This window comes from Leucopleurus acutus (assembly GCF_964270905.1).
Source record: "Leucopleurus acutus genome assembly, chromosome: 6".
NCBI lineage: Eukaryota > Metazoa > Chordata > Mammalia > Artiodactyla > Delphinidae > Leucopleurus > Leucopleurus acutus.
Window position 1 is genome coordinate 38,788,272 of NC_139149.1, and position 21,528 is coordinate 38,809,799.

Here is a 21,528-nt window from a genome sequence, read left to right on the forward strand (position 1 = left end):
ATGCTTCCCAAGGGTGTGATTGGCCCCTTGCAGTGCTGTCCAATACAATTGGCTTACTGTCCTTTCCTTTCACTATTCTTTTCTCATACTCTTGCCCTCTAAGATCATTTCCTACCTTAAGAACCTACATACAAGACTTTGGCTCAGCCTCTGTATTTAGAGAAACACAGGTTAAAACAGAGGTACCAAAAGTAGCCCCAGAAAGCTATCAGGATGGGATTTTGGAACTAGTAATAAGGACTAATTGCTCATTGTGAGTAAGGTAGGCACAGCCTCAAGAGTTTTTCACATATTTGACAACAGCTGTAAAAAATAACATAATATTACTAATAAATCATATAACCAAGATACATTTTTAATCTATCAATAATAAAAATGTTATCAACTGTGCTAGAGAAATCATTGAATTAGCTTTCTATATTCTCTGTAGAAAATATTACAGAATTGTCATATTGGAGAAGCAATCAAAGAGTATGTATCCATAAAAAGTAATAATATTAATAATTAATATTATAGATTTGTGGATGGGCATAAATATTGTTTTTTATTTTCTAGTGTTTTGTGATACTATTTCAGGGATTGGAAGTGACCTGAGCTGGTTTAATTTGAATCTCAGATCTTATGATGGGGAATGGTCATTTTTGCTGGATTCAAACCTGGAAGAATACTACCTCAGGGGCTATAAGCTACTATCTTGTAATCATGTGGGCTTAGATAATGGAGCCAATACCAAATAGGCAATACCTAAAAATTGAGAGAGAGAAAAATTATTTGAACCCTAGAATAAGCAATATCTGAAACCACTGTTCTATTATATGAGGCAATAAATTCCTCTTTTTCTTAAACAATTTTGAGTTGGGTTTTCCGTCATTCACTGCAGAAAGCCAAGATACACAGGGATCACTGTCCTCTTGAACGCAATGGAAGACAGAGCCTTTGGCTTTCTGATATAAAAACTGTATCTAATTATTTCCAATGTTATTTCAAACATGGCCCATGAGATCCTGGATAAACTTTATTTATTTGTCATTTCTTAGCTTTCTTGTGATTGCTTCAGGGAAAATTACTATTTTGGTTTTGAGTAGTTTATTTTCCCTGATTTGCATTCTCATAGCACGCTGTATTTCATTTTCACATTATTCATAGATAGATAATAGATTGATAGGTAGATAGACAGATGATAGATGATAAATTTGGCTTTCAATTTAAGTTTTTCAAGACTTTAAGCTCCAAGAAAGAGGCTTACTGTCTTCATTTATTTTCAAAGTTATATGCCCAGCATCAAGCCCAATGTCTGTATGGAAAGAATATCACTTAACTGAGAAAATAGCACCTGATGGAATTATGGAATGAATGAATGATTTAACTCATATAAACGTGAAAAGCCAGAATCTTAGAATTGCTATCTAAATAAGTACATGACTACATATATACACATATACAATTATGTATGTATATATGTATTTTTGTATATATGTGTGTACATATGTATACATTCATATATGTGTGAACACATATATGTACAAACACATAGGAACACACACACATATGTTCAAGATGTAGAGGGCAGATTTATATAGGCCTGAATCTCATGTAGTACTTAAGATCCCTTCCAAACCCATTTGATCTTAGAGGGGAGTAGTTAGTGGAGCAGATGACAGAAAAAGAGGAATGTATGCTCTGGATGCAATCAGCAAATACCTATTTTATTTTATGTGGAAATATTTTGTTTCTTTACATAAGAAAATGCTTATACTAGCTTGGTATAATATGTATGATGAGGCTAGCTAAACATTTGCAATAAGAATAAGTCATTAAAGATCCTGGGGTAAACGGATTCAGAATGAAATACACATGATCTCCTTGGTGATTGTGGATGTCATAGGACAGAATACCACCAGAAAAAAAAAAAATGAGAGAGAGATTAACTGCCTATAAGGAAACTGATTGCAACCCAGGGAAATGGTAACCCACCGCATCTCTACTGTAGCTGAATAAAATTCTCATGATTTTCCAGAACTGCCTCCCTCCCAGAAAGATTCTATTCTGATGTATCCATTGGAATTAAGAAAAATTATCCTAATCTTAGAAATAAGACGAAAAAGAGAACAGCATATTTTTTTCAGTGACACACTGGGACATTTTGTCAACAGTCCACCCTTGGATTATTTGCTTTTCCTGGAGAATATAGCTCTGAAGCTACATGTTGCTTGGAGATTTTTTTCCTATAAAAAAGATCACCCTGAAAGTTGTTGTCTTATTATCCCTGTTGGACCTGAACAAACTTTGTGTCTTACCTAGACAATTAATGTTCATGTTTTTAAATGCCTATATAACTAGTTTCTCAAGTGTTCTCTGAACTAACTTTGTCATCCTACTGGTCACATAATTAATGAATTAACACTCAGTGATACATCTGTAGTGTAAAAGACTTACCTTTAATTTTTTTTGAAAATTACCTGCTGACAGAATCTATGGTTCTTCTTGTGTACTTAACACAACAGTTTTGAGGAATATTTAAGCCATTAATAAATACATTTTGAAATAATCTTTTCTTCCATTGACTTCCATTGAGAAAAATTGTGTTTTTGTTTTGTTTTTTGAGTCACTAGAACTACTTTTTTTCTTTCGGGTGACTGTACTTTATAAACTGGTCCTCCCGTGCAGCAGAGCTGCTCTCTTCTCATTGAGACTGGTTAAATTTAATAAGCGGTGCCTACACATTCCACCCTTACATAATGGAGTTTGACACATCATATGATTATAATGGCCCTCGGGCATTTGCTGTGGATGTTGGCAACTTCAAGTGTTTGGATACTCTCAGCCTTTTTTCCCCCTACTTTAGTATTCTTTTTCAACTTTTGTAAGATCAGGAACCAGTAGGCAGCTCAAGGAAGTGACATAGTAAGTGTTTGGAACCACTTATTTCTAGAAACTATGAAAGCAGTGTGAGGTGTGACAGGAGTACCAACACAGGTGAGTTGTAACTGAGGCAGGGGACTCAAGGGGGTGGCATTAACAATGTCTTCTAAAGCCATCTTTTTGGCGCCTCCATCCCTGTGAAGCCAGTACACCATCTGGCAGTTAGGCATAGTGCCATTTTAACAGATGGGACACAGTATAGGAGGCTCTGAGACCATTTATTACTATCAACCATAGTGTTGGACAGGGTTTTCAGTAGAAATACTCCACCAACTCTTTTTCACCTCATCTTTTAGTTCCTCAGTAAAAGCAGATAATATTTCTTCCCTTAAGAGAGGAAAAGACAAGAAGTGGTTTGCTTTTGGGAGTCTGGTTCTATCAGAGTATGAGTTGATGCCAAATCTTGCACGTGCTGCATTACTCGCACAACTTTAGCAAACTGACTCTTTTATAATATTTCCCTTTCAAAACAGTTTATAACAGCCTAGTTTTTAGCCTCATAATTTGGTATGTGTATGGAATCTTTTGGATGTGATTTAGAAACAAAACAGATTGAGTCACATTTTTTTCCCTTTTGATGTCCTAGAAAGAACTGAAATTAAGAGGGAAAAAGCTGCCAGTCACTGGCCACTTGGAAAATTTTTAGTACACACTTAATTTAGGCGTGATGGTACTTTATGATTCAAAGGGTAAATCACACAATTCTTGCCCTCAAGAAACTTAGTTTGTTGGGAAGATAAAACACATACCAACACTTCTTCTTTCATTACGGAAGTAATTAATAATTAGAATAGGGCATGTGGAAAGTACAGCCAAGTAGAAGAAAAATTAAAATTATCCATAACCTTCTCACACAAAACCAATTCCTACTACAATTTGAGGTATTCATCCCCAATCCCCAATCCCCAGTGTTGTTGTTGTTTTTTTCAATGCATACTCTCTATTTGGTTCATGTATTTATAGTCATATTATATATCCAGCTTTTGATTCTGGTATTTCTTAATATGTCATAGCATAATAATAAGATAATATTATAGTATTATAATAAGTACTTTGTAAAGTTTTTTTTTGGTAAAGATCATTTTTAAAGATTATATAATATATCGGGCTTCCCTGGTGGCGCAGTGGTTGAGAGTCCGCCTGCCTATGCAGGGGACATGGGTTCGTGCCCCAGTCCAGGAAGATACCACATGCCGTGGAGCAGCTGGGCCCATGAGCCATGGCCGCTGAGCCTACGCGTCCGGAGCCTGTGCTCCGCAACAGGAGAAGCCACAGCAGTGAGAGGCCCACAAAAAAAAAAAAAAAAAAAGATTATATAATATATCAACTGAAGTTTATAATTTCTCTCTTTTGGGGTCTTGTGGTTGTTTCCAGTATTTTTGTTAACAGAAGTATGTCTTCAATAAACATATTTTCAAGTAAACTTTTTTCTTCATTTAGGATTATGTTCTTAGAAAATATCCCTAGAAGCAGACTTTCTAGGTCAAAAGGAATACCTGTTTATTAAAGAGTCTTCATACATGATCAGTATATATTTTTTAATAGTTACTGGGTACACATTTTGTTTTAGGCATTATATAAGGCATTTGTATTCACAGAACTTTCCTTAATATTCATAGCTACCATCGTGGATAGATATTTTAATTCCAATTTAACTGACAAAGCAACTAAGATACACGTCAAAGAGCCAGTCATGAGTACTAATTAAATGAACAAAATGATTGTCTTTTTGCCTCCTAATCCAATTCTTATTCCACCAAACTACCCCATTCCTTTAGATTGGAGATGTTCAGGGAAGAGTGAGCTGATTATTTACCTACTCCAAAAAGTCAGTAGCATAGTTTAACTATAAGACAAATATTGACTCCCAACAGATTTTAATGACCTTCCTACTTCTATGTGCAAAACCTGAGGTCTTCTACCTCCCTAAAGGTATTCTTCTCTAGGTTTTCCAAATCTTATCCTCTGACCAGGAATAGTCCTGATAGAGGAAAGGAAGAATTATAATTATCTCTGACAATAAGTAATCTGTATACTGTTTGGGGAGCTTACTCTGGAAAATCTATCTTTCCACCTGGGGTTTTTGAAACATAAACCTATTATAAGGATGTGAAATCTACAATGATGAGAATTTTGAATATTTCAATTCAAGTCCAAGTTTGTTTTCTGTATTTCAGGTTTTTAAAGAAATCACTTCAGAGGGATATATTTGATCTATTAGGTTCATTATTTGTTATATTTTAATGTGTTTTATGTGTACATGAATCATTTTCACACCTCGTTTTAAGTTCCTTGAAATTAAGAATTAGATCTCATACACAATTCCCTATATATAATAATTACTAAAATATGCCCATAAGATGGCATGAATTATTTATGTTATAAATTACCTTTCTCTGGACAGAAAGGCAGATAAAGTATTGTTCCACTAGAGTCTTCAATAGACTGTTAAGATAGCAAAGACAATTATTCTTGTCATGTTTGTACTCCTAAAATAATCAGTATGCATAAATATTGAAATATCTTTTTGTAAAGAAGTATTACAGATAACATACATATATTTTAATATTTATTTATTTGGCTGCATTGGGTCTTAGTTGTGGCACACAGGATCTTTCGTTGTGGCACGCGAGCTCTCAAGTTGTAGCACACGGGCTCTAGAGCATGCAGGCTCAGTAGTTGTGGCGTGCAGGCTTAGTTGTCCCACGGCATGTGGGATCTTAGTTCCCCGACCAGGGATTGAACCCACGTCCCCTGCATTGGAAGGTGGATCCTTAACCACTGGACCATCAGGGAAGCCCCTAGATAGCATATATTTGTAGTAATTCATAATTTTTCTACTTCATGGGATTTTCACTGCCTTTGGACATCTCATAGCATACATTTGAGATTTTGATAGCATCCAGACGGCCAGCTGTCATGAGTTTGCTGCATTATTTTGTTTGGGACCATTGTATGTGTGTTTATGATTTATTTCACAGACCAATCTGTTGAAAAGTGCTCTTGGTACTAGAACATTACAGTACAAAAACCCACCATGGTAGAAGATAATTCTGCAAACAGAATATATATTTGGATCTCTTTCTTTCAATTATAGAAATTATGTGAACCAAGAAACATGTAAGTATGTATTGATGGACCAGAGATTCCATTGGAAATAAAATGAAATTTGAAAATTATTCATTTCTCAAGTGGGATGAGTTTATGCTGGTCATTACTCTTCCATGACAGAAATAGCCACAAGCTTCAATTTTTAATGGCCTTGGCAGAATAGTTCCCTATTCATTCCATTTTTTAAAAATTAACTAAAAATATACATTTGTTAGTGGGAAAGAAGTTTGCTCACATTTTTGTTATTAAAAGTAAAATTTGGAATGTAGGTTTTATTTTCAGTGATTTCAGGATACTGGAAAAATTACAAGAAATCACAGAAGGGCCTTCTTCATGAAGAAAAGATGAAGAAGCATAAATACTAGTAAAAAAAGACTTGCACACATGCATTAATGTATACACACTATCTCTATATTACTGTCACATTCATTCTTAGTTGTTACTGTCAGTTATCACTGATGAGTGCAGAAAAATCAAATGAAATATTTGTTCAAACAGTAATGCTGCTTCTTCTCATCTAGTTCCTGTTCATATATACCTAATATAAGGATTCATTTAGTCACATTCATAAATGCTGGTGTTATTTTCTATGATTTTTATAAGAACTCTGAGCATATTCTCCAAATGTCACTCTAGAAATTTTAGAGAAACTCTTATACGTGTACACCCCACCACATGGATAAGAATCTTCACAGTTCATAGTGGAAAAACAAGCAAGCAAACAGATAATTATTTTTAAATCCCAAACCAGAAACAACTGAGTATATATTTACAGTAAAAAAATATAAACACAAAATATGGTATTTCAAAGAAAACTATATAGCAGTGAAAAGGAATAAGCCACAGTTATTAACATGGGTAAATCTCAAAAGCTTACACTTACATAAAAAGCACCTTATAGAAGAATACAGTATGAATATATTCATATAAACTTGGAAAATAGTAATACTAAACAAATGGTAAAATATAATTTAAAAATAAGAATTATTAACTCAAAGTCAGGATATTGGTTAGGGGACGTTAAAGGAATGCAATAGAAGAGTATATATAATTTTATTCTGTTATGAGGACATATGAGTTTATTTTATTATTATTTATATGCATAAGTTTTATAGAATTTGTATAAGCATAATGCTTCCACAATAAGTAAAATTTAAAATTCTTGATTAAAATAAATTATAGCAAATGTTTTAGTGTAATATTGTTACTTAGAATAAATAATGTAAAGGCACATGAATCATGAGAAATTCTCCAGAGAGCTAGACATAGATGCAGAGGATGCAGGTTGAAATTCCACTTCTGCCACTAACTATAAGAGCTTTGGGCAAATCGTTCAAACTTACTAATATCAATTTTCTCATTTTTAACCTAAGAATAATTCATAGCTATTGCTTTGTGGTAGAGTTGTAGGCTCAAATGAGTTGTTGAATGGGTAATGGACCCATGTATAGTTCAAATTTAGAATTAAAAAAAAAATTTAAATATATAAAGTTTAACAGTTATACAGTTAACTTCTATAATATTGGATTATACAGTTAACTTCTATAATATTGGAAACAATAACTATTTGCAATATGCTATGAACTTTTAGCAGTTGCATTTATTTCTAAAATTCCCAAGTGCCAAATGCAAGTTCATTAATAAGAAATGGCATTTCACCATGAGACTTCCACAATATTAATTATAAAACTAAGGGCAAGGGCTTCCCTGGCGGCACAGTGGTTGAGAGTCTGCCTGCTGATGCGGGGGACGCGGGTTTGTGCCCCGGTCCAGGAGGATCCCACGTGCCGTGGAGCAGCTGGGCCCATGGGCCATGGCTGCTGGGCCTGCGCGTCCGGAGCCTGTGCTCCGCAACGGGAGAGGCCACAGCGGTGAGAGCCCCGCGTACCACAAAACAATACAAAACTAAACTAAACTAAACTAAAAAAACAACTAAGGGCAAAGCAAATATCCAGAATTGTAGCTAATCAATATACTTAGTGACTGTTTTGCTAAGTATCAATTTCTTGTAAACTACTTCACCAAGGGATCAATATTCAAAATTCACTGAATTAACCAAATATTCCAATTTGTTAATGACTTGTTTTGATAAATATTAATATTTTCCCTATATGATTATATACGTGAATATTATAGCATTATTTTAAGTAATGTTCAACTTACTGAAAATTAATTAAGTGCTTTAATTCCCTTGAATTCTGGCATATTCTTTTTCATAATAAATATATTTTAAATTATATAGACTATTCTTGACTATTCGAGAGGTGAACATAATATTCAATACAGTAAATAAAAATAATATTTTAAAATGTTTTTGAAAATAAGGTGAATTAGATAAATTTGGTAAATTTGACAAATTGGTTACTTACTAAATCAATATTATGGAGATTCATCTTTTGGTGAAATAGCCTTCTTTATGGCAGGACAGGAGCAAATTTATTATGTTTTTTAGTAGGACAGAAACACCAGGAAAGGAAATGAGTATATGGGAGAGGGGAGTTATAGTCAAAGAATATTTGGAAGATTTAAGTGGATGTATATTGAGCTAACACACAGGATTGGGTTTTCAATCAAACTCCCACAAATCAGAGATTTCAGTTAGTATCAAGCTTTACTAACAATTTTAAGGATATGGGTAATCATGGTTCCCTGGGTCCTTCCTTTTGACATTGGGCACACACATCTGGCCCAGAATAATAAATGGAGTCTCTAAGTGAGGTCTGTGGGCTTATTCACATAGCAGAGAATGTTTAAGTTATGAAACATCTTCATCCTATTCTCCAGAGAGTTGATTCATTTATGTGGCATGTTTCAAAATCTTTAGATTCTCTGTGTATTTGCTACAGGTAATACTTTGGCCAGAGATATCTTACAAAGGGCATTCTATAGATTAGGTATTTTCCTCTTAGGAAATCTCATTATTCTACTTACATATAGGTCCAGTGGACAGGCCTCAGGCCAGATCATTGGCTTTCTTTCCTTCAAGTAGGCACATCCCACTGGAAAGGGAGGAAATGTTTTAGGCTAGCTGCTCAACTCCTTCCTCTCAGAAATTTGGTTGAATTTAAAGACATACTTATTGCAAATTATGCAAAAGAAAAAGCAGAACACAAAAAAGGAAAAACAAAATGGATAGTCAAGGCAATTAGAAACTCAAGAAAGGTATAAGAAAGGTAATGAAATCATAGTGATTCACAGATCTTCAGAGAACAGTATTTATGTAGTCATAAAAATGTAAACAGATTTATAAATTTAAAATTTAGCCATGATTATAGAATGTGTGTAAATACATATATTTTTGGAATTGAAACAGTAGGTGAACTGAAAGGAAGAGTGTGGATAATAAAATTTTTATCTTATAAAGTCAAAAGCTACTCTCCATATTGATAGGACAAAGAATAAAGGAACTAGTATACTATTTTAAGTTATAAGGTTAACCAATTTTGAACTAAAAGTAGTGATAAAAGTCAGGTGGGAGGGTTGGTGGGGTAGGAGAGAGAAGGAAAGGTGGTGTCAGTCAGTCAAGTCCTCATAAGTTGTAACATTATGTCAGAAGACAAATGTTACACTAAGGAAAATAGTTGTTTTTTTATATGTAACAAATAGAATAATCTCCTTGATATACAAGGTGTATCCACAAACCAAGAAGAAGAAAATACCAACTAGATAGTGAAATAGGCTAAGAAAATGAATAGGAAGTTTATCAAAAAAAATTAAAAATAAATAACTAAAAATGACCGAAAAATACATGATGCTCAATTTTATTCATACTTAAAGGCTTAAAAAGTAAGTCAATGAAATAACATTTTTTAACCTATCAAGTTGGGAAAGACAAAAAATAATGACAGTCAATGTTGCAGAAGACCTGGGGAAATAGAAACTTTCCTAAATGTTGGCAGCATTATAAATTTCTGTACATTTTAAAATAAGCTTTTTATTTTAGAACAGTTTTAGATTTACAGTAAAGTTGTGATGATAGTGCAGAGTTCTTATATACCCGCACACCCAGTTTCCCCAACTTATGATATTATGGTATATTTGTTACAATTAATGAACTAATATTAGTACTTAAGATCCAAACTGCGTTCAGATTTCCTTAGTTTTTACCTCATGTCATTTTTCTGTTCCAGCATCCCATCCAGGAGATCACATTACATTTAGTCATCATGTCTCTTTAGGGTTCTCTTGGATGTGACAGTTTCTCAGGCTTTCCTTGCTCTTGGTGGCTTTAAGAATTTTGAAGAGTACCAGTCAGGTATTTTGTAGAATGTCCCTCAAAGGGAATTCGTCTGATGTTTCTCTTATGATCAGACTGGTATTGGGAGGAAGACCACAGAGATAAAGTGCCATTTTCAACATATCATATCAAGGGTATATACTAGGAACATAGCTTGTCACTATCAGTGTTGACCTGTCAACATTACTCCACTGTAAAATCACTCTTTTTCATTCCATTTCCATACTGTCCTCTTTTTTTTTTTTTTTTTTTTTTGCGGTACGCGGGCCTCTCACTGCTGTGGCCTCTCCCGTTGCGGAGCACAGGCTCCTGACGCGCAGGCTCAGCGGCCATGGCTCACGGGCCCAGCCGCTCTGCGGCATGTGGTATCTTCCCGGACTGGGGCACGAACCCGTGTCCCCTGCATCGGCAAGCGGACTCTCAACCACTGCACCACCAGGGAAGCCCCATACTGTCCTCTTTGGAAAGAAGTCACTGTGGGCAGCCCACACAATGTTGGGAGTCCCACCTTCTTGATAGAAAGTCTACATAAATTATTTGTAATTCTTTTGTATTCTTTGTATTTTTATATTCTTCAGAAGTTTTGCCTTTTCCAGAATGTCATGTACTTGGAATCATACAATATGTATGATTTCAGATTGGCCCCTTTCGCTTAGAAATATGCATTTAAGAGTTATCCATGTCTTTTTGTGGCTTGTTAACTCATTTATTTTTATCTTTTGTACCACATTTTATCCATTTACCTATTAAGAGATGTCTTGGTTGCTTCTGGTTGTGGCCAATTAAAAATCAAAGATGCTATAAACAGTCACATGGGGGTTTTTGTCCGGACATACATTTGTAAGTATTCAAATTACTTTGGTAAATGCCTAGAAACACAATTGTATCACATGGTAAGACTATGTTTAGTTTTGTAAGAAACTGCCAAATTGTCTTCCAAAATGGCTGTACCATTTTGCATTCCCTCCAGAAATGAATTAGAATTTCTGTGGCTCTACATCCTAACCAGCCAAGTGTTTTTTTGGATTTTAGCCTTTCTAATAGGTGTGTAGTGCTGTATAGAGGACAATTTGGTACTGGTTCCCAAAATTTTAAATGTGAATCTCATTTGACACATCTAGGGATTTAGCCAATAAATAAGGTTGCAAGCATATATAAATACATTTATAAGTGTGCTTATAAAGCAAGTCATAGCACTCTATACTGAGTAGGATTCCAGCTGTAAAACAAATATATATGCATAGGACATATCTGATGTGGCATAATAGAAATCATTACCAGTGATTTCCTCTGGAGCAGGAAATTGAGATGATTTAAGTTGGAATTGTGGTGAGGAAGGCAACAAGAAAAAGAGACTAGTTATTTATTATTTTATACCTTTCTACAGTGTTGCCATTCAACAATAATATATTATCTTTTGTATAAAAAGATTTAAATGCTTTACATTGGCTTAAATGTACATTGGCTTAAATTTATATTGGCTTAGCTTCTAAAAATAGAAAGTTCTTACTATGATCTGAAAAATATGAATCGAGATTATTTCAGACAAAATAATTCACTTTTACATTTACAAATTAAGTTCAGTTGTGCTCAGAATTCAAATTATGATTTTAATAAAATTCATGTTAAAATAATATATGGACAATATCCTTAAAACTTATAACATCTTTCTAGCATCTGAGACTCTCCTACCTTTTCCAGAACCTCCTTCCAATGTGTGTAGCAATCCCCAGATTAGACCCATAATTTTTAGAGTTTGGATAGCATTCTAAGATTGTTGGATGAATGGCTTAATCGACAGATGAGCTTAGATAACCTGACCTAATATCTGTACAAAGAATTCAGTAAAAAGTACTTTATAGGCAACTAGATTTGGGAAATCTCTTTACAGAAACACAACAGAATGTAACCCATTAAGCAAACTTTAGACCATGTCAATCAGTCATCTATTTGGCAAATTGATTTGTTCATGTATTTTTAACGAAGCTTAAATGTACAAGGATTCACTGATATCCGTTTTCAGAGGAGCTCAACACATTTCATCTCCATTTCCTGAGCTGACTCTTCTACTGAGGCCAACTATAAGAGAAACCAGCCAGAGATGAGAGGTTAGGTCTCAGAGGGAGTTAATGAGTTTCTTTTTAAAAACCTCAGCATTTCAGAAGTAAACACTAAAATAGAATAAGCATCTCAAAGTCCTGCCAGTTGCAACCAGCAGCCCTTACTGAGTTCTGGAAGTAGTTGAGACAGGTAGGGGAATCCAAATGACTCCAGGTAGAACCCGCACACTGATTCCAATACAGCCTGCTCTGTATATGCTGCAGTGCTCATGAAAAGCGGGACTTTCTAAGTGAAAGCAATGTTAAATTTTTAAAAAATAATGAATAAATAAATACACTTACATATGTAACAGGGCTCAGAATGAAACCAGCCCTTTGGCACCTTGATTTAGACTTCCAGCCTCCAGAACTGTGAGAAAATAAATTCCTATTGTTTAAGTCCCCCAGTCTGTGGTATTTTATTATGTCAACCGTGGCAAACTAATACATTCACACAATGTTCAGGGTCCTTAGGAAGAATTCTAGCTGAGGGTCAGAGGGCAGAATGTATTTACTTGTAAATGCCTAAGAATAAAATGTATTTTAGAAGAGAATTTTCAAGACAGTACAAGTGATAAGAAAGCAAGCCTGACTTGTTACCCTGGACCCTCTTGAAGGATAAAGGAAGCAACTCATTGTGTGGGGTAGGGCTTGAGGGCAGAGGCACCTCAGCGTGCAGACCCTTGTGTGCTGGGCATGCACCCTCATGCTAATGATAGCCATACAAAAAGAAGGCTAAACCCAGTCCCCATCGACAAAGAATGCCAGAGCCAATAATGGTTAGTTCCAAAAAACACAAATGTATAAATCACTCGGCCAAGGCCCCTTATCATGATACTTTGTAATTTCCAACATGAAAGCTCCACATAATTTCAATGTCTAAGGTTTGAAACTCACAGAAAGTATCTGAGAAATAAGTAGCATGATTTCTCATCCAGCCTTTTCCTAAGCAGCTTATAGTATTGGTATCTGACATTTTCAAGCTCAAAGCTAAAACCAGATCAAAATTTTCATTGTACGAAATGACCTCAGTCATCACATAATCCTGGTTGATTTTAAGTATATCAATCCCCTTTGAATTTTTTTTTCTTCCAAGTACTAGAATTGTCTATCAAATTAAACTGAGAGGGGAACAAATTACTTAGAAATGACACTATAGGTAGAAAAGTTAAAGTAGAAGCCATACACGGGTTAACCCATGATGGAGGAGTACATAGCAGGATCCAGTCAACTGCCAGAGAATGTAGGCATTAAAGACTACTTGCCAATTTATCTCAGTTCATTTCCAATGGAGGCCATGTCCTCCAGCTGCAACACAAAATGCCTACAAATGTTGGCCAGTTTCAAAGATCTTGAATGAGTTCAAAGTAGGGAATAAGTGACAGAACCAGAGACACATAGCTGTAAATTACTTTTGGAAAAATAAAATGTTTTACCTTAGCTAAGGCACTTCTGTACTACCATAAGGAATGTGAATTACTTCCGGCATATCCAGTGCCAGAGTAACCACAGATTAGAATCAGTAAGCATCATTAGCTACTTGTGTGATGTCGGGAAAGTTGTGGTTGTGGTTGTGGCGTGAATGGGGAAATGACTTAGGAATCTTTGCCTGCCTGGGTGATACCTGCCTGACTTTTCAGGAATCTAAATTTACTGAGCACTTACTACACTAAGGCCTGTATCAGGCACTTTACTTACATTTTCTGACTTATTCATTGGATAAGAAAATGTAGTTTTCCCAAGTTGCTCAGAAAATTAGATAATTTGCCCAGAGTGACCCATCTGGAAAGGAGTGGACCCAGGCAAGGCACCCAGGTCCATCTGTTCCAAATCGTTCTGTCTTCAGTATTTTGCTCTATATAGCTTTGTCTTTCTACTGTGATCATTCAACTTTTTAAAAAATGCTCTACTTTCCAGCATTTTTAAGAGCACACATTCTGAATTACACACATACAAACATTACATACATTACATACATAATGTACATACACTACATTCTGAATTACATACATACATACATTCTGACCATCTCCTAAGTAGATGTGGCATACCTAGATTCAAGCACATTTGTTTATTCTGATTCACTCATTTTTATGGTTAGGTTTCAGTCACTTATTTGGGGGACAAATAGCTTAGATAATGAAAAGGAGTAGATACCACCCCAACAATGAAAAGTGTCTTCATTCAAGTAATATATGACTTTGTATAATCTAAATATTAATGGGAAAATGGCTTAGCTGGATTCATCCGGAGTAAGACCTGAGATGAGGATTCAAGCGCAAATCAGATTTAGAGAACGAACTTATGGTTTCCAGGGGGGAGGGGTGGGGGGGTGTAGATTGGGAATTTGGGGTTGACATATACACACTGCTATATTTAAAATAGATAACCAACAAGGACCTACTGCATAGCACAGGGAACTCTGTAATAACCTAAATGGGAAAAAATTTTGAAAAAGAATACACACACGTATAGGTATATCTGAATCACTTTGCTGTACACCTGAAACTAACACAACATTGTTAATCAACTATACTCCAATATAAAATAAAAAACTTTTTTAATGTTCACTTACCAGCAAAATAAAAAAAGAAAAATTCAAGTAATTTTTCAAGGGCAAGTAATTTGGAAGTTATGGGAAATACCATAAGGGAGTGAGGAATTGATACCTGGAAAGGAAGAGGCCAATTACGGGTAAGGTATTAACCAACCCATCTACCTTGGTGAGTGAATGGAGTTTAATCCTGCAGGGAAATGCTGTAAAACCCACACCTCAATCTCCACTGAGGGGCAATGGAGCTGAAGTATTTATACACCAACTCCTGAGAGTCATGGGTGGGGGGCTTCTTCTGGGGGAATGAATTCCCTGATAACTCCTGCCTGCCCTGTGTCTGCATGGGAGTGAGTGCCTCCTGCATTTCCTGGAGAGGGTGCCCTCAGGCACAGAGATGCAGATATGGGCAGTTGGAAGTTAGCTGGATGTTCTGAAGGATATGGGCAGGGCAAGGAAAACTTCTGCTGCCAAAGGAAATTATTATTTTTTTTCATGTGCTAATTTCAGAAGCTTATGTTTGACGGTCAGATCATAACTGTGAAAATAGTAATCAGCTGAAATTTAGAAGGTTAAATAAAAAAGAAACTTTGCATTTCTGAGGTGGGCGAAGTTAGACAGAGGGATTGGGTACTTGAATTCTGGAGAAGTCCCATGACTTTGTCAAGAAGAGACTAGTTTTCTTGTTTGGTAGAGCCCCTCTCCCTACATCTCACTGCTTTCTGGAAGAAGAAAAGAAAGAAAAAAGAAAGAAAACACTGATATGTAAGGAGGAAGAGGGCTGTTAGCAAAGGAAAACCAGGGAAAATTAATCTCTTTTTGACAAAGCCAAGGACTTGCTACAAAATTTAAATACTGAATCCCTACACAAATACAAAAAGTCAGATGATTGAGTCTTAAGAGTTACCAGAAAGAGAGAGAGAGAAGAGAGAGAGGAAGATCAATGATAAAATTCTTGGAATTTTTTGTATGTGGGCTGTCAGAACACCAGGCACACTGGTCAAGATGTCCACTGGCTAGTGGAACCAGGGCAGAAAAAATAAAAGAAAAAGTACATGAGAAAAAGTAAAATATTAACTGTATTGCCAGCAGATAGACAGGGTACCTTAGAAGAGTGGAAGTTTATTTGCCTTAACTGAAGAGAGAAGTGGCGAAAGAGAACGGAGTTGAGCACAGGTGCAGGGCAGCCGAAAAGGAAACTGATTGCCTTGCTCATCACTTTGCCTGCAGCTCTTTCTCATCTCCAGCCACTTGGCCTTCCTTGTTCTGGAGCAAATATGTTAACCAGCTTCTATCTCAGGGCCTTTGCCCTTGCTGTTCCCACTGCCTGGATCTCTCTTCCCCTAGATATCCCCCATGCTGGTTTCCTCATCTCCTGCAGATCTTTGCTCAAATGGTAGCTTCTCTGAGGGCCTTCCTTGACTACCTTATTTGACACTGTATCCTTCTGGCATCCCCTGTCCCTCATCCCTGCCTTATTTCCTCCACAGCACTTTGTACCTTCTAATATATAATATAACATAATATAATATAATAATAACTTATTTTTAAGCATCTGTCCCTCCCCATGATTGAAGGCTCCAGGGATGTGTTTAATACTGTATCCCCAACACCGAGCACATTGCCTGACATAGAACAGGCCCTTGGTAAATATTTGCTAAATGAATGTTCTCATCAGCAAGTATTTGATTGTGAGCTTCTGAGCAGTAGGGTGTTCTTAGTGGGGAGGAACTTGGACCTAAGTAAGATTCAGTACATAAAATGCATGCAACAGATTTTAGGTCTTGGAGCAGTCAAACTTGGATTTGAAGCATACATGGCCTAAGGCAAAACAACCAGTCTCTGAGCCTCTGTTGCCTCTTGTGTGAAATGTTTAATCACCCTCACTTTATAAGTTACTATTAGGATTGATGAGGTAACAAATGCAGTATCAATAGTGGTCTGTTTCAAATTTAAAAATTAGAGGTCATTAGTACAATTAATATTAATAATGAATCTGACTAAGAATCATTTGTTGATGTCATTATTTTGGTTCTTCCCAAACAATCCCTTTTGTTGGTTTTTGAAGTGTTGAGTTATAGAGTTTGTTGATTCTGGAAAGGCTCATGGTGCCAATCATTGGGAAGGTTCCTTCTAGCAGCCAGCCGGAGACTATTATATAATAAGCACCATGATAAAGTCTTTAGACAAGGATCCCTGAGCGGGGCCTGTCTCCTGTGCATGTTTTTGAATGTTCACAAGGTGTGGTGCAGGGAAAGCTTACAATTTCAGATCAGTTTTGATCTGCCTTGCCATGTAACCACTCTACTCCTTACCCTGCACTGAGTAAGGGTGGCTTATCCTCTCTAACCTAGAGGACTGCAGATCTATCCACCAGATGAAAGCTGTCTTCCTGCAAGCTAGCAGACAGCTTTCTCGTGCTCTCTGAAGCGGAGGTCACTCACAGCTGCCAAATCCTTGGACTGCAGAGTCCCTGTTTTGGTTTTCAAGTCCTGCTTGACTACTGTGAACAAATACCTGGCTTATTATCAAGAACATCCTTAGTTAGGCAAATAGTTGACAATGTCAGTAGAAATTTTTAAAAATATGTTTGCTGGTTCAAAAAAAAAAGGAAAAGAAAATCCTGCCTTTGGAAACAAAATGACAGTTTCAGTGGTCCTGTGTTACTTATGCAGCCTAGGACCCTATGTGCCGCTGTACTGAAATTGCCCTTCTGCAAAATTGGCACTGGCGGCCAGCCGTCAAATTTGAAATGTTTCGGGCAATAGAGGTGGTTTGGAATCTCTCCCACATACCAGTACATCTCTTGATCTTGAGAAAACATTTCCCGATATTCAGGAACTTTTCCATTGTTTCTGGCAACATCCCCCAAAGGACACATAAGGCTTTCCTCCACCTCTTGACGCCAACAGAACCTTCCCATACTAACTGCTGGCTGGTCAGAAGTAAGCTGGTCAGAATTCACTGGGGACTAAGATTTGAACACTTGTTCCATAGACTTTTTTGCGTTTTTAATATTTTAGAGGTGAAGAAAGGACCTGAGAATTTTGCTGCATTGAGTGAAAGTTTTGTGCAGGGAGTTCTTTTCTGCTCTGTCGTCATAGCAATATCATCAATAATATTGTCTCTAATGCATTCTGAGAGAGGCGCTGCTACTAAAAGAGTTAAATTATATGTGAATCCAGAGTAATTTGTGTAACCTGTGGTACTTACTTTTCTCCTGTCAGCCAACTTATTCTTCTTAAAGTTAAGCATTCTTGAAGACACACAAGTGGTGTGATCTGATACACTATTATCTGACTCGACAGCTCTGAACAAGTCATTTTTCCCACAGTATGTTCTTGAACATTAACTCTATGAGATGCCCCATGGAAAGGAAGGTTTTCTAAGACCAAGTGACTTTAGAAATTCTGTATCATCTAACCCTTTTTTGTAGACTTGCCATATGTATCAGCACATTAAATGACCTGAAAAGGGCTACTAAAAAGAAATCTGTTTCACTTGGCTTATTCTAGCATTTGCCAAATTTTTTTGACCACAATTCTCTTTTTCTTTTGTTAAATCTAGTAACATTCTACTAGCAAGTATTTCAGGAAACTCAGCTTGGGTGACACTGTCCTAAATGCAGTAAATACAACTAAATGTTATTCTGAGGTTAGAGTTCTCAAAACTGCAGTCTTTGAGGTTTTGGTAACCCCCCAGATGGAATTGTTTTAAACAGGGATCTGCAAAGCTTTTCTGTAAAGGGACATTCAGGAAATATTTTAGACTTTGTGTGACTTATAGCCTCTGTCAAAACTGTTCAACTCTGGTTGAGTGTGAAGTTAGCTGCAGACAATTTCTAAACAAATGGGCATAGCTGTATTCCAATAAAACTTTATTTATGAAAGCAGGTGGCAGCCTCAATCTGGGCCAGTTTGGGCTGCAGTTTGCAAACCCCTGTTTTAGAGTGTGGCAACCACCTCTCATTCACAATTCAGTTATCTGATACCTTGACAGTACATGTAAGATAGAAAAGTTTATGGTGATTTTGTTCTACAGCCAAGCTTGGTCCACTTTAACATTCAGGAGACTGGAAAGTGATCTTAGTTTACTCAGATCAGTATCTAAAATCCTTCTCATGGTCCAGAAAAAGTCCAGAATTTTTCTGCTCTTTGCAACTGAGAGAACGAGGTATAAGTACCCTGCTGCCTTTAAAGCCATTTGATATTTTGCTTTAATTCTCTTCAGATGGCTAACCAGCAATTTCCTGGTAAAAAGGGAGGAGATTTACCAGTAGGACTCTAAGCTTCCTTTTGGAGCTTAAGTAAAACAGGGAGGTGTTTAGGAAAGGAAATCTGCAATAAGTACTAGAAAATACCAAACCTGTGGTTATTTTAAGTCAAGCCCTACTGCAGAATCAACAGTGTCCATTATGCACAAGGGACCACCCACCCAAAGAGCATCCAAAGATAATAATCTATGAGCAAGGAGACCACAAAAATGCGGATGCTGAATTTCTGGCAGGACCTTGTTGTTCATGTTTAAAGAAGTGATTGTCCCTGAGATACCAACTACTTTACTAGCTTTATGCTTGGCAAGGTTTCTGTTCATTAATGCTTTACCTTTGTGCGACTCTGTTTTTAACCCTTTCTGGTGAAAGCATTTTGATCCTCTGCAGAAAAGGGTTGAAAGGTGGGTAGAGCTTTATAAAGAGCCTCCAGACTAACAAAATGATCGAATTTTAGTACTGGGAGCAACCTAGAAATACCTAATCTACTAACATTAAAAAGATCCACTCTTCAGGCCTATTGCCCAGGATTCCAAACAAGCAGCGACTAGGTGTGAGGACTGGGTTTCCCGAGTCATTCTCAAGGCTGTTCAGAGGACAGAGCTCTCAAACTGCTGTCCTAGACCTTGTGAAGTTTCTATCGTTGGGTCCCTGGATGGGCTTCTGTTCTCAGCATAGATGACATGCACATATCCCAGGGTGGGGAATATCATAGGCTGCAAGCACATTTGTTTCTACTCTGTTGTAAATTGTGTGCATACTTTGAAAATAGTTAAGGCTTAGTTACTAAGATACATGCATTCTCAAGTAGCAAGGGCATTTTGGCTAAACCTAAACTGGGAAAGAAAGTCTGGCTATGCCTGCAAAACTGATGATCTGTAGACCTCCAGCATGAACTGATGTACCCAGCGGGGAATGGTGCCCTTGGGAGTAAGTTTTGAGTGCAGGTCCCTGGGAGAAACAGGAGATGGAGAGGTTTGTATTTGTCTCCTATTTGGATCAGAGGCTAATGTTTGAGCTTTCCACAGGCAGAGGCCAAGAGGAAGCTTTTCACCAAAGACTTTATGAAGCTTGGACCTTCAAACAGTCCTAACTGGGGGTCCAGAACTGGGGAGAATGGCTTTCTTTCATTTCACTTTCAGCACTATGAAAGTTCAAGGGAAGCCAGTGCAATTTGGCATCCTGATGGTTTTATAGGCCTCAGTGGCCCAAGGAGATGGCATGCAGGCAGGAAAACTGTTTTTCATGGAATTGTTGGCACGTTTGAAATGGCCACTCAAGTAAGCTTGAGGCAGCAAGCATCTACGGTGTGTGGATTTGTCCCTGTGACCTTGTGGGAGATAACCTGGGGACAGAGCATGAGGAGATTGGGAGGGGGAGGGCTCTAAGGCCAGCCCCAGTTATACACATGGGGTGATGAGCCAGCAACACTGAACATTCATATCAGTGGGTCCCCATTTGTAGCCATAGGCTGTAGAAGTCTGGGAAAGTTTTGGTTATACTTGGCAATATGAAGATTTAAATTCCCCATAGGAATTTTAAAGCACTTTTCCCAAATAAAAGAGAAACTTCAGCTTTCTGCAAGTCATGATTCATATACTGTTGTTAAGCAACCACCAAAAAACCCACAGAACTAAAACTTAAATATCTTCATGTGATCAGTCTCAGGGAGGTATGTTTTGTCTGTTCTTGTGTGTTTAAGTATAGCAAATGTCCTGTGGTTAATGTTCCCCTCCTTATTTACATTCTAAGTCCTTTTTTCTCCCCCAAAAGTCTTTGTTTTAAAAGCAACACTGTCTGTATGTGAGAAATCTATTAAAATATGGAGAAATATTTTCTTGTTCAACCAATGCAAGAATGGAAAGTTCCCCAACTTCAGCAGTTCAGAATAACATTCACTCTTAACTAGTTTATGCAAATAAAGGGTATTGTGTTTTTTCCTTCTAATTGCAAATGGCATTACATTGTTCTTAATTCATTAGATTTTTACAATTGCATGTATGTAAATGCTATTTGTTCACACATGCAATAGATGCATATTCAAAATTTCAAGCAAAAATGTTACCACTAAAGAGATTTTTATAATTGTATACACATGTAGAAGCTATGTGTGTAACAATATATTAGTTTAATGTTAATGGGAAAATTTAATCAAATATGTTGTTGGTATAAATTAAAGAATAATTAAAAATGAAAAAACTTGCAAACGGCAGAGTCTTTTTGTAAGGTTAAACTTTGAAATGGACCTTCTGTTAAATGCTCAGGAGAATTTCTTTCTAAAGTGAATAATCAGGCTTCGCCCAGGTGGGCCTCTGCTCCCACGAGGCGTTTTGTGCAT